Source organism: Polypterus senegalus, chromosome 17, assembly GCF_016835505.1.
Source record: "Polypterus senegalus isolate Bchr_013 chromosome 17, ASM1683550v1, whole genome shotgun sequence".
NCBI lineage: Eukaryota > Metazoa > Chordata > Cladistia > Polypteriformes > Polypteridae > Polypterus > Polypterus senegalus.
The window spans coordinates 53,623,510-53,637,870 of NC_053170.1; positions in this window are offsets into that span (position 1 = coordinate 53,623,510).

Here is a 14,361-nt window from a genome sequence, read left to right on the forward strand (position 1 = left end):
AAAGAGCAGCTTAAATGCCCAAGCAGTAAATTATTGGAAGGTACTAATGAGAGAGGAGCGATGATAGGAACATGTTGTACAGCTGGGATAGGAAGAGCTTTGTTGGAGAAGAAACAGGTAGATCTGAAAGTGTGTTACACACCTGGACCATAACAAGACCTTTTAGGTTTTAGGAATATAAATGTTGGTGGCATCACTAGATGCCACTGTTAGATAGAGACAATTGGATTTATATAGAGTATCACTTGAACTGGGTGCATAACTGAACAACTGCTTTGGAAACAGGGACAAGGAGCACATGAAGTAAGATGATTTGAATTCAATACTTATTACAATGAAACTATGTATATTAATGTATTCATGTTTATCACACCACCAGAGAATGCTGTAGTGTTGCTTGCTGGTCAAATACGTACATAAAAATTTCCCTGTACTCTGAGTATGTTTTAATACTACTTTCTCTACTACTACTACTACTACCTTATCAAAAGGGAAATTATGTTGGCCTAAAAATAACTAAATTGTGTAATAAGGTCAGTTGGAACAAGGATAGTTAGGACAAGGGTTCTTTAGTGAGAGAAACAGAGAGTCGGAATTAATAGACAGAGAGATTAAAGCTACAAACATTTGTTGTTTTATAGCACTTTTGAAGTTGTGAAAGTGGGAAAGCTACCCCATCAAACACTCATGGGAAAAAAAATGTTAAGGAAGGTCGATGGAACTGCAGGCTTTAGTTTGTGATATTATCTTTCTCGCATTACTTTTGTTGTCATTATTCCATGTGAGAAAAATCAATTTTGGATGTAGACTCATCAACAAAGATGTGCTTCATTTTTTTCCTTTGGTAACCAGGTCCAGATTGAGACTTAAATCATTTGTATGTCCTCTGTGTAGCTATAAACAAAATTTAAGTGTAACTATAAGCTGTTGACAGAAGGTAGAAGGTAAATTCTTGTACGTTTGATACAACAGACATGTAAATAATCCAACATCCAGCACTGTAATTCCCTCTTCATTGGCCTCCCTGAAAAATCTATACAGAAGCTACAGTATACTCAGAACTCCACAGCCAGAGTCCTCACCTACACAAAGCGTTCTGCTCACATCTCCCCTGCTCTCTCCCAGCTTCATTGGTTACTGGTTCCATCAAGGATTAAATGCAAGATTCTATTTCTCACATTCAAAACCCTACATAACCTTGCCCCCTGTACCTCACTCAGCTACTAGCTCCTTAAACTCCTTGTCACTCTCTCAGATCCTCGAGAAGTATTCTCCTTATTGTCCCATGCAGCAGACTCTCCACCCTAGGAGGCAGGTCCTTCAGTGTTATGGCCCCTCAATTCTGGAATTCTCTTCCTTAGTCTCTCTGAAATTGCTCCTCTTTGTGCACCTTTAAATCTCAACTGAAAACTTTCCTCTTCTACAAACTTTTGTCTTCTGTGTAATTTTTTTAAAAAATTTACTCTGTATGTAAAGCGACCTTGGGTTTGTGAAAGATACTCTATAAATGTAACTTATTATTATTTAATATTATTAACATGATATTCATGTATAATTGGAAAAATATTATCATGTTTTGGGATGTTTCTGTCAGATGGGGCACGAGAAGTATGAAGAGATATGCTTCAAAAAACTGGAAAAGGTACACACAAACCAAATTTTGATTGGATCATACCAATAATCTATATTTCAAGAAACAACTCAAACATGCTCACTGCAATAAACAAAATAATAAAATTTATTCATAACACCAGGGTAACAGAGAATTGATATATTCAAGTGTGTCAAAACCTAGGCCAATAAAGGCTCTGTCACATTATGCAACTTTTCCAAAAATCTTATGACGTAGACTCCATTTCCATCATCTTATTGAGTCAAAGGAAATTGGTGGTTTGCTCCTCTGAAGCTAATCACATAACGAGACATGCCCAGTGAGTCCTTCAAAACTGGTCTGCAACTTGCTTTGGTAAAATCAAGAACATGCAAACTCCACGCAGGACGGATCCGGGAAGCAAACCCGGGTCTCCTAACTGCGAGGCAGCAGCGCTACCCACTGCGTCACTGTGCCCCCTATTTAGATTGTCTTCAAATTAAATCCATCATTTCTTTACAGGTACAACTCTAACATTATGGACCAAATTGAAGTTCCTCATTTAAACTAATATTTTTGAGAAAATTGAGGTTTTGCAATTAAAGTGTTATTAAAAAAAAACATAGTAATAATGAAAATGTTAATTTTAGTCACAACATATAAAAACACATACTGGTTTTGTTTATTTTCTAATGTGGTAAATGGTATGATTTATTGTTTATTTAAAGCCTTTGAAATTATTGACTGCAGCACATTCCTATCTAGCCTTGACAGTTTAGTACTTACTGACTATAATTTCTACGTTCCTGTCAGTTACATATGGTGTCCCTCAGGGTTCATTTTGGAACCAACTCATTTTTTCCATTGGGATTTAATGTTTCATTCATCCTCAGCAAAGTTTTTACCTTGAACAGACAAATACACAAATATCTGGCCATACATCATGCACAAAACATGTTCTAGGTATTTCAAAATGTATTTCTGTGTTGGAAACCTTATGTTGACATTTTTGTAGAAACTGAACTTCCTCAATATTTGATACATAGAGAAAGCAAAAAGATCATTTTAGTTTTCACAGTAAAACAGTGGTGAAATACAAGTATTAATTTCATACAATTTAAATCAAATGAGCTTTACTTTTTCTTTACTGCTTTATTTTTTCTGGACTTCATGTTTCAGGTATGTATATCTAACTGCAGGAGCTGAAGAACCAATGCATTAAGAATAATTTATTTTAAATTCTACATTGAATGAGTTTCAAAATAGGTTTTAGGTCTTCTATGAAGTAGCTATAAAAAAGACAAAACACTATTACTGGCATGGTCAAAAACTTTTTATCTATTATACATCACAGATAACAAGGTTTTCAACCATATTCTTAAAGCAACTCAATTTTTGTGTGCCATTATCTTGAACTGCCCATGATAACTCTTGGGGTGCCGCCTTACTGATTTTCACTGTACACATGTCAGTTAGAAGAAGATCCACTGAACAGAAGAAGATGCCTACATAATAATAATAATAATAAGAAGAAGAAGAAGAATACTAAAAATAATAACAATAATAATAACTTACTGTTGCTAACACCAACCAGGTTCATTCTGTACAACATCTGCAAGATCAGACCTTTTCTGACAGAATATGCAGCACAATTTCTGGTCCAGGCTTTGGTCTTGTCATGTCTGGACTATTACAACTCACTTCAGGCAGCAGTACCAGCATGTGCTATCAAGCCGCTGTAGATAATCCAGAATGCAGCGGCCTGCCTTGTATTTAACCAGCTGAGATGGGCGCATGCCACTCCTCTCATTGGGTCTTGGTGGCAGTACGCATTAAGTTCAAATCCCTGATGCTAGCCCACAGAGTAGTCAATGGGTCAACACCTGAGCATATGGAGATACTGGTGAAGTGCTATGCTCCTCCACAGTTTTGATATTGTCAAACAATTAATTGTAAATAGCCCAGCACTAACCCTGTTTGACCCTACATTACATACTGTGGTCACTACAGATGCTTCAGACTATAGCTTAGGTGCAGTCCTTTCACAGATTCATTCAGATAATAAGGAGAGAACTGTATCATTTGCATCCAGAACACTCAGCGAAACAGAATGAAAATACTCAACAGTAGAGAAAGAGGCTCTGGCATGCGTATGGGCTACAGAAAAGTGGAGAACGTATCTGTGGGGACGTCACTTTACCTTACGGACAGATCATAGCCCACTGACAACATTACTGACAAGTAAAGGACTAGGAAGAGCGGGAATGCGCATAGCTAGATGGTCAGCCAGACTTCTAAATTTCAATTACACCATTCAGTACAAACCAGGTTCAGAGAATATTACAGCTGATTGCTTGTCGCGACTACCTTTACCTAGCACAGATAAAATACTTGATGAGGACATTGAGGTGGTTGCACTTATAAAAGCATTACCTTCCATTATTACTCCCGAAGAATTTAAAAATGCCTGTCTTAAATGTCCAGTACATATTAAGCTGAAAGAGCTTTTACTAAAGAAATGGTCAAAATCTGAAAAAAACCTAGATCCAAATCTTCGAGCGTATTACAGAGTGAGGCATGAATTGTTTTTAATGGATGGCTATATCATTCGTGGATCTCACCACTTGTTGGTGCCTCTGAATTTACAGGATAAACTGGTACATATTGCACATGAGAGTCATCAAGGTATCGTCAGAACCAAACAAAGATTGAGAGATCTGTTTTGGTGGCCTGGAATGGATTCCCTGGTGGAGGTGGCAATTCGTTCATGTGTAACATGTTAACTCCATGACAAAACAGCAATTGTACACACTCCTCCACTTCAGCCAGTACCTTTTCCTAACTTTGCATGGGAGAAACTTGCAATAGATATTGTAGAGCCATTTGCAGATGGAGCACTGGACTGCCATTTTGCAGTTACTCTGATAGATTATTACAGCAAATGGCCAGAAGTGGCTTTTACTTCTCAAGTAACCTCTGCTACTGTCATTACGTTCCTCACATCAGTTTTCAGCAGAGAAGGATATTCAAGGGAACTGATTTCAGATAATGGGCCTCAGTTTGTCTCTGCAGAATTTGAAACCTTCCTGAGAGAGAGGAATATAATCCACAGAAAATCATCATTATACTATCCCCAGGCAAATGGTGAAATTGAGAGATTCAACAGAAGTCTCAAAGAAACAATACTAACTGCAAGTCTTGAAGGAAAACCTTGGAAAGCATTTTTTTCTGAGTATTTACTTAACTATCGAGCAACTTGCCATGCAACAACCAAGATGTCTCCTTCAGATCTACTTCATGGTAGACAGATGCATACAAAGTTACATATTGCAGCGTTGAAAGAAAATATAAAGCCGGAGACACAGCAGAAAGCTATTATGGATACAGTACGACAAAAACAGGACAAAAGTAAAATTTACACAGATCTAAAGCGAGGGGCCAGGGAAGTTGATTTTCAGCCTGGATCATTTGTTTGTGTAAAAAAACCTGGAATACAGAAGAAAGGAAGATCTAAGTTACTAAACCACTTCAAGTACTGAGAAAGAAAGAACAGTATACCTATGAGTTGTCAGATAGAGGAATATGGAATGCGTTTCATCTTGCCCCTGTTCGTTCAGACCCTGGAGTGGAAAATGATGAAAGACATCTATCTTTTTCTGTTATGCCTCACAGACTTACCCAGTCTGAAACTGTTAGACGGGTTAGAAAACCACCTGTATGGGCAAATGATTACCAGATGTAAATGACAATAATAGTTGGTTTCAGAGGAATGCAGAATGTATTTTCATATGTTTTCTCAATGTAGAAGTCTTGTGTGCTGATATGGATGATTCAGTTCAATTTCTGTTTGGTTACAAAATATAATTTGTTACAAGCTATACTTACTAAAGGGGGAATATGTGGTGTTCCTGCTGTGTACAGTAGAGGGCAGTAGGCATGGAGGAGTAAAGGAGAAGGGGGAAGAGGATCGTTGAGTTAGGGTTGAAGTTGAGCATTAAAGAGGATTGTGATTAAAGAAGACTACGTGCTGTTTGTACTGTCTGAATACACAACACAGGTCAATAACGGCAATTGCTTCATAGACCCTACTTTGTTAATTTTTTTATTTTTTTACTGCTGCTTACTGAATGATGGTCTGGGATTTTTGTGGATTAACTCTTTGAGGGCTGAATATTTTTTCCAAAAAACACAAGTTTTCTGAAAAGCATACTTAATAATGGTTTCACACAAAAATCAACATATAAATGTATGTTGCTGCATGCTGTGGCCACCAGTTCGCTAGGAATGCATGGCAAGCTGGCATGGAAGCGGCAGCGGCGGTCAGCATCACAGTGTATCACAATCTGGATTGTACCTCTTGTCGTTGTAAGTGGTGGACTTCCAGGTGAACGTTGCTGTCAGCAATACAAATTCTGTTCATTACTACGAACCGATCCGCTGATGCTGGTACCTCACATTCGTTTTTTGATCACTTGTATCAAAATCTGATAATTCAGAATCCAATTCAGAGATAATATGCAAAGCGTCAGATGGAGTATTTTGCTTTACATATTCTCTTCAATCTCTCGCCAGATGTCGATGGTATTTTTGCCGTTGTTTGCTCCTCGCTTCTCATGTGAGTCAAACCAATGAAGCTAAGTTTCCTTCTAGTAAAGAGATTCCAATTAAAACATAACGGTGGTTTTGGTCACCGTTTACTGTTGATTACCACCATCAACCCTACCTTTTGACAAAAGTCTACATCCAACCTGAAAGAATTAAACAAGGATGAATGTTGGTCACTGAACCCCAAACAGACTTTTATTTAGTTATTGCTTCTGGTACGATAACAGTATTTTGATCATGCGGTTGCACATGTGGTACACAGTAGGTACATCAAAAGATGGTAAAGATAACTTGTAATCAACACAAATTAAAATAGTGTACACTAACTTAAACAACAAATCTACTTATTGTAATTTATTTCTGCAAGGATACACTTTTGATAAAGTGAATTGCAGTATTTATCTCATAAATATAAATAAATATCCTCATGTAAGCTTAGATGGAGAATTTCCTGCTAAACATAATTCAGTTCAGAGTGAGATTTAATGCCTAAGAGATTCAGACTAGACTTTCTTCAAAAAGCTGAGAACATAAAGCACTTTTAACGGTTCATATATATGATAAAATATATTTCATCACTCCAGTTTATGGTAAAGTGATGGAAAAATTCATTAAAGACAACAGAGAACTCAATGTGTACATTTTCTGTTAGTTATTCTCAGCCTTTCCAGTTGTTTTCTAAATGTTTGTGATGATTTCTCAGAAATAATTGGCTTCACAAGACATGGAGTAATATCATGAGTTTATTACTGCATTTTGTTTTGTTAAAATTGGGTGAAATGTAAGTACAATCCATATGTTGGGTTTTGAATATGTTCCAGTGTGTTCTTATTCTGTTTCTTGCCATGTTTATCTTTATATTTTGATGTTCATTTAGTTCATTCTCTTCTGTATTATTTTCATTTGGGTGTTAACTGTGTCATACACCACTAAGGTCACTGTATTTGTCATAGAGATCACAACCATATGCATATATGTAAAGCATGTCCTGTTTTTAGCTGTAAATAAAAGCAAATGGCAACATCAGCTCACTTTTAAGAAGTTTGCTTAGTAAAAGCAGTTCCAGTCTTTGCCTGACAGTAATGAATTATAGAACTGAAAAGGAAAAGAAGAAAGGAGTGTATATTGTCACACAGGTGAGAGTAGAGGGGACGTTGTATGGACCAAACACAGGTAATTTCATGCTAGGCCAGGGTGTGTTGGGGTGCACTAAATCTTCTCCTGTTATTTCTACAGACCAGCTGCGGGAAATTCTGATTCAGTGCTAATGATGGCAGTTCCAGCACCCAGAAGAAGGTCACTTCCGGTTCTGGTGCCCAGAAGAACGTCAATTCCAGTGCACAGGTTGACGTCAGAAGGACATCACTTCCAGTTCTCCTACATCACTTCCCATCTGATCCCTTAAAGCCGCCATCTTTTCCAGCCCCCGTCAGTTGTGTTTTGGACTCAGTATTGTCAACAGCTCTGTGCTATTTCAAAAACCATTTTCAGACGGGAATATTATACAGGTGGCTGCCCCACACGTGTGTCGAGTCTGTTCTTTTTTTACAATATAAAAAAGTCCCAAATCATTAAAAATAAATATTCTAATATACAGAAGAGATTTAAGTGGGAGTGGAGCTATTATGTAGGATGGAAATATAAAGGAATATTTGGTGTGTTTTGTTTAGGGGAAATGAGCAAACTGAGATTCAAAACTTAGACTTACAGTAAGTGTGTGATAAAAGGAACACATAACATTCTTGGTCCCATTCATCCATCACAGGATCAGTTAATGCCTTAAATTCAGAGACACATACACTCAATTAACCTTAAACACATATCTCTGGGATATGAGAGGAGGTACATGTATACTCTGTATAAATAACAACCAGGCATAGAGTTGGAGCAAAATGAATCTGGATCTGAGAGGAAGTAGGTGTAACCACTAGGCTACCATGCCCATCCCCAAAGATATCCCAGAATCAAATAAGAATATGAACAAAATAACCTGATTGTAAGAGCTGACAGTGCCAACCAACTGGCACCAGTGACAGGAACAGGAGGCTCACTGTTAGTAAACTCTTATGGTCCAGTCCAGAGAGCGTTTTTCACAGATAAGAGAAACCACCAAGCTAAATAAGAACTCTCTGAGACAAGCATCAGCAAGAAATAAAACCTCCATCTAAAGTGTAATTAAACAAAAAAAAAATTCAGCACTCATCACTTCTTCCCTCATGCCCTCAGAAGGGAATTTATGACATGTGAATTGTACTCAGAAAGGCATATGTGTGTCTACATGAATTGAACAGAGCAAGACAAAGAGCTGTCAGACTTTGAACGCAAAGAAAGTCAAGTATTATGATTGCAGAGAAAGAAGTAACTTACACTAGGGCTAAGCTTTTAAGAGCAAATTGAAAATCCTTGCATTTAGTAATGATAATCTGGATTTGTTCCTGGCCTACACTAGAAATCATTTGGATCTCAATTTCAATGGAATCATAGCAAAGGAAACATTGACGACATGTTTCCTCTTAAGTTAATTTTTCTACAGTATCTTGCTGAGTAGAGGCGTTCAGGTTAATGGACTTTACTAATTACAAACTAATTACGGATCTGTCAGCTGACTAGGACACTTAGTCTTTTCTATTTAGAAAAAACATTCAAGGCTGTTATAAAAGTAAAAAAAAAAAAGTAACACAGTATTTCTAATGAGGTTGACACTATACTTTTTACAGGCAGTTTAGTGTTTTTTTTCATTAATACAAACTGATGTTTTTCAAAAAAAGAAACACTTGTGTTTCCACTGTGATTATTGGAAATGATAAAAGCAAAAACACCACGATAATATTTGTGAAGTTCTCTATTTAAAAATAATGATACGCTTTATCTATACATATAACATATTTTATAAAATGTTGTACAAAACACACAACCTGCAGGAGTTATAAACCACAATCTGCTCTATGAGCAAATGCCATATCTATTAAATGTTTATTACTTGTTTGGAATTTGCAGTGGCAAAATATTATTATTATTATTATTATTATTATTATTATTATTATACAATTTTATTCAACTTGCCCTCTCTGTTTGTCTGGGTCAAATTTTGCAATTCATAATTTACCCACTTTTACCGAACCAATTTCCTTCAAACTTTGAGCCAGGATCTGTATGTTAATTATATCAAATTTAAATTTCTCATTTCCTTATATTACACTTTTTATCGAGTACACATATATATGAATTAGCGGTGTTGGCCAAGTGGATAGCGTGTTGGACTTTTGATCAAACAGTCAAAATGATTTGATTAGACTCAGTCACTAATGTCATTTCTGTCTAATCACTGTCCCAATCAAGTCAAGGTTTTTGTAACATGCCACAGACTAAGTGGCATTAGGGTGGCTAAAAATATATTAAAAAAAAAAAAAGATTTAGAAATAGTTTCAAACAAAATGCATAGATTCCTTGATGATTCCAAAAAAATAACTCCCACAATTGGAAAATTTCTCTAGTTATACCCATTATATGACATACATTAATCAACTTTTCTATAATGTGTCATTTTCTTTCCATAGTTAAGCTGGTTAGAAATTTCATTTTAATGAATTACAGTAATTCTTTTATAGGCACCCAACAATTTTTTTTTGTCACATATGAACAACAAGATCTTACTACAAGAAAAAAAATATTCTTAACTTTTTAGTGCATTTTTGAGTAAAATCATGTCACTTAAAAAAAGTTTATATATATATATTGTCACACACGTGTGCATGGGAAGCAGCTGAAGGGCTTAGATAATACTGTTTATACATCTGCCTAGGGGTGGGCGGGGTACGCTGACGCTCTTTCTGAGTTCTCTACAGGTCTTACCCGGGAAATCCCACCAGGAGCCGCCATTTCCAGGAAGGACACATCACTGGCCCCAAAGATGAGGTCACTTCCAGTTCCGGCCCAGAGGACAACATCATTTCCGCCCTCTGTGCTATAAAGCTCACTGCCTTTGCTTAGGCAGGCAGTTCTGTTTTGGACTCTGTTGTGTAACAACTGTTTAAAATGCCTCAAAGACTTTTGCAGCCGGGAAACCGCATTAAACAGGTGGCTGCCCCAAACCTTTCTACGTCTCTGGTCTCCTCTACTATATATATATATATATATATATATATATATATATATATATATATATATATATATATATATATATATATATTAATAAGTGACATTCAGGTGACAGCAAGTGCAATCCATTTAAACTCATCTACACCCAGGGAAGACAATCCGTCTGTTCATGCATTATGTGATGTATCTGTCACAGATAGTGCTGACAAAAAGAGTTAAAAGTATAAGAAACAAAACCTGGAAAATTAAACAAAAATAAACTCCTCACAAGTGCATTAGCCTCACCTTGGGTGTAATTAACTGCAAAAGCTCAATTCTTTAGCTCTTCTTTCTTTCAGAGAACCTATAAAAAAAAAGAAAGAATCAAAATGTTGTTTCAGTGCATGTCTCCTGGAATCCATAAACTGACATGCGCATATTGTAACTAGTGCTAGTTAGACGAAGCAGAGATCACAGTTTTTGCAGACAGAGTTTGCATTAAGGCATCTCTTGAACTTTTTGCCACCCTGCAAACCTTTAGCCGGAGGAACTACAGCTGCAGTTTTAAATATAAGATTGATGAAAAACATGATTTTCACAATGCATAACACATTTCCATAATGTATACATTAATATTCAATTAAACACATAACCAGTGTTACTTCTTTCTGGGACTGAAAATCAAACAACATCACACACATTTCATGGTTACTCTTTGCAGTAAGTTTCTTGTTTTTATTGTATGCAATATGATGACAATACCCTATGCATTAATGAATTTATAATTGGGTCTTAATTAAAAATGTTCTCTGTTGTTTTAGGGAATCGAGGACAAATTTAATAATGCTGATTTGAATATTTCCATATTCATACTTTCCAAAGGAATAAGACAAATATAGTTATTTATCAGCCTTAGGTATGCCTATAAATTAAAGACATTTTTGATGTTATCATTTTTAATTTTAATTTTAAAGATCATAAACCATAATGAAAACAAACAGATTTTATGCTGTTAAAAAGTACAGGCATCCTCCAGAATGTCAATTAATTCTAAGCAAATGTAAAATTGCAGCTTTTAGTTACAATCCAGTAATATTCACAGAGGTATTGTGGGCACATTTAAGTGCACAGTACATGGTAATAATATATATTATTTATGGTGCATTACTTTCAAAACATATTATATTATAATATGGCTCACTGATAGCAGTTTTTACACTCCCACATAATCTTTCTGTAATCATATTGTGAAATCCTATCCCAGTATTCTCATCAGATGGTAGTGAGAGCTACTGTATGTTATTCTACAGCTCCTAAAGCATGCACCATTACATTATTATTTGATGACCTAAAGCTCCCAGACTCCCTTTATACTCTTCTTGACCACAGCCGGAACCCCTTGAAATGTGTAAGGATATTTTCTGGATACTCTGAAAGAGAATAAATGTATTAAGCTATTTTAAATTAGCATACACTGCTTTCTTACAATGAACTAATACAAAAATCAGGTGAACTCCTAAGATTATTGAATTCTGTATATTACTCCCATTTAAATTTATTCAAAAATGGTTTTCTGTTGATATATCGTTATTCATTTTAAAGAAGTCAGGCAGGGTTTTAATCTTGCTAAAAAAATGTAAGAGGGAAGAGATTACTTAAAATTGACAACTAACATCATTTTCCATTCATAAACAACATCACCAGCTGCCTAATGATTAGCATTAAAAATGGGTGTTACGGTGTAAGTTTCATGGTTAAAGTAAAAATTCCATATCAGATAATCCAACATTTCCTTATATTTGTCATTAAGGAATGTGTAGCTGCTGGTAAGTAAGACAGTATCAAGACGTGTGTCTAAAGAAATCTTTCAGTCCAAAACAGGTACGTTTTTAAAATATTTAGCGAAAATTCAAAGCAAACAGTCCACGCAAGTATAGAGAAAAGTTGTTACGCATGTAGAATAAAAGGCAAAAAAAAGGAAAAATGTTTCTTCAACTTCAATTGGTTCTATACTTAAGGATGAATTATTTCACTTTGCTTTACTTCACTTTCAGTACACTCTAAACATAAGGCTCTGCACATACAACTGAGGACGTTAAGACACAGTTTGAAGCCATGTGCCTTCCACGGCAAGGTAGGTCACTAACTGAGACTAATCTAGGGTCAGGGGGACAAGAAATAGTTAGAATATACCATAATCTATAACTATGAGGGAAAATGATATTCCATTCAAATTAAGCAAACACTAATATGAGTTTACCTTAAAACATTAACTTTCTAAGATTGGCTCTTACGGCATGCTTAAAAGAGAAAAAAATAACAGCAACAATATTCCACTTCCATGTTCTTATAAACATCTTCCTGCTTGTATCAGATTCCTACTTTAGTGAAGTATACACTGTTGATGTTTTTACCAAGTCATTGCTTTGCCAAAGGTGCTGTTTATTAGAGAGCAAATAAAGAAAAGACTAAACTGTAGTTTGCTTAATATCAACATCCTCTTCTTATTAGCAATTGCCAAATAGGATTCAATGTGCTCCACTTTTAAAGTATACAGTGTCATCAGTGGAAGAAAGTGTGATTGGGAGACAGCTGAAGGGCCTAAATGATAGTAATTCCACGGCAGACCAGGGGGTGGCGGGGTGTGCTGACTGTCTCTCTCAATGTCTTGCAGTCCATTCACAGGAAATCCCGCAGGTTTCCGGTACCACTGATGACGTCACTACTGGTCCCAATGACGCCACACCCGGCTTCGGCGCTAATGACATCATCGCGTCCAGTTTGAATGACATCACTTCCGGGTTTTTGCTTGCGATGAAATCATTTCGTTTAAAGCTGACATCTTACCTCCATACTATCAGTGCTATTTTGGACTCAAACCTGTGAACATCTCTGTTCAATTCTACTTCAATTTTGCAGCCTGGGTGGCGGCTCCAAACCTTTATGATGTCTGTGACTCATCTTTGTGACAAAGAACAGTACTCAAACAGAACATTGGGTGCCAACCAGGCCACCCCTGCTTACTTGAAAGGAAAAAAAACCCTGAAAATAACAGGCGTGTGCAAGGATTAACAAAAGTAAAGTTTTAGCTATAAGATTCAGAACAATAGGCTCTGGAAAGCGGTCTAGTCACAGGATCAGAACTCTGTAAGGTGCTGTACTTATGTCCTGAATAAGACGGCACTTTTTGGCAGCTACCCTATTTTATAGCTCCTAGACTTGAAAGTGCATGGACAGTTGCCTCTGTGAGGTTTTTCTCTGAGCTGTGGGCGATAAGAGAGATACAAGAGTTAGCAATAGCACCGCCTGGTTTCCAGAAGTGGTAACACTTTTCCTCAGATAAGCCTAAAGGGTAACCCTCGGACATGCATGCATGACAACATTTTAAAGTATTGTGGTCTGTTCTGCAATGGTCAATGAGTAGTTATGTATTTCAATTTCTCTTACTCAGCCCCAAAGCTCCTGCTGTTTCATTTCCTCTTCCTTCTCCAGCAACAGCATTAAAATCACACATGGAACAGGTACATTGACTTTTTCTTTCTCCTTTCTGATTAACTATTGAAACTAATCATAAACTTAAACTAAACATAAACTTATTCATCAGCTTATCTTGTTGGTGGCAAATTGGACAGAAACAGTCAAACTACATTTCGGTTCAAAATCAAAGAGGTTGAAGATGCTGGTGTGCAGTATGATAATGATGCCTGTCAAGAGCACAGCATGGTATATTTTTTTTGGCTAACATTATATTTCAGATTTCCTTTGATATACAGTAGTTTTTCACTGGTTTTTATACCTTACTAAGATGTCAGGCATGTCCTATTCAAAACTACTATGATTCAAATATTATTGCACTGTTATTTATGTAATGGCCCCAACTGGATCATTCTTTTAAAACTATTTAGATTTTTTAGTATAAACTGAATTTTTGACAATTTCATCTGTGCTTCACATTAAAATTTCTTATGGAACAAATATATTGCCAATTTTATTCCTCTATCTTGTTATTATCTGTCATTTATGGGCAGAGCATGACTGAGGGCCATGTGAGGAGACAACTGAGGAGGCTGCAGTCACTGACCAGATGG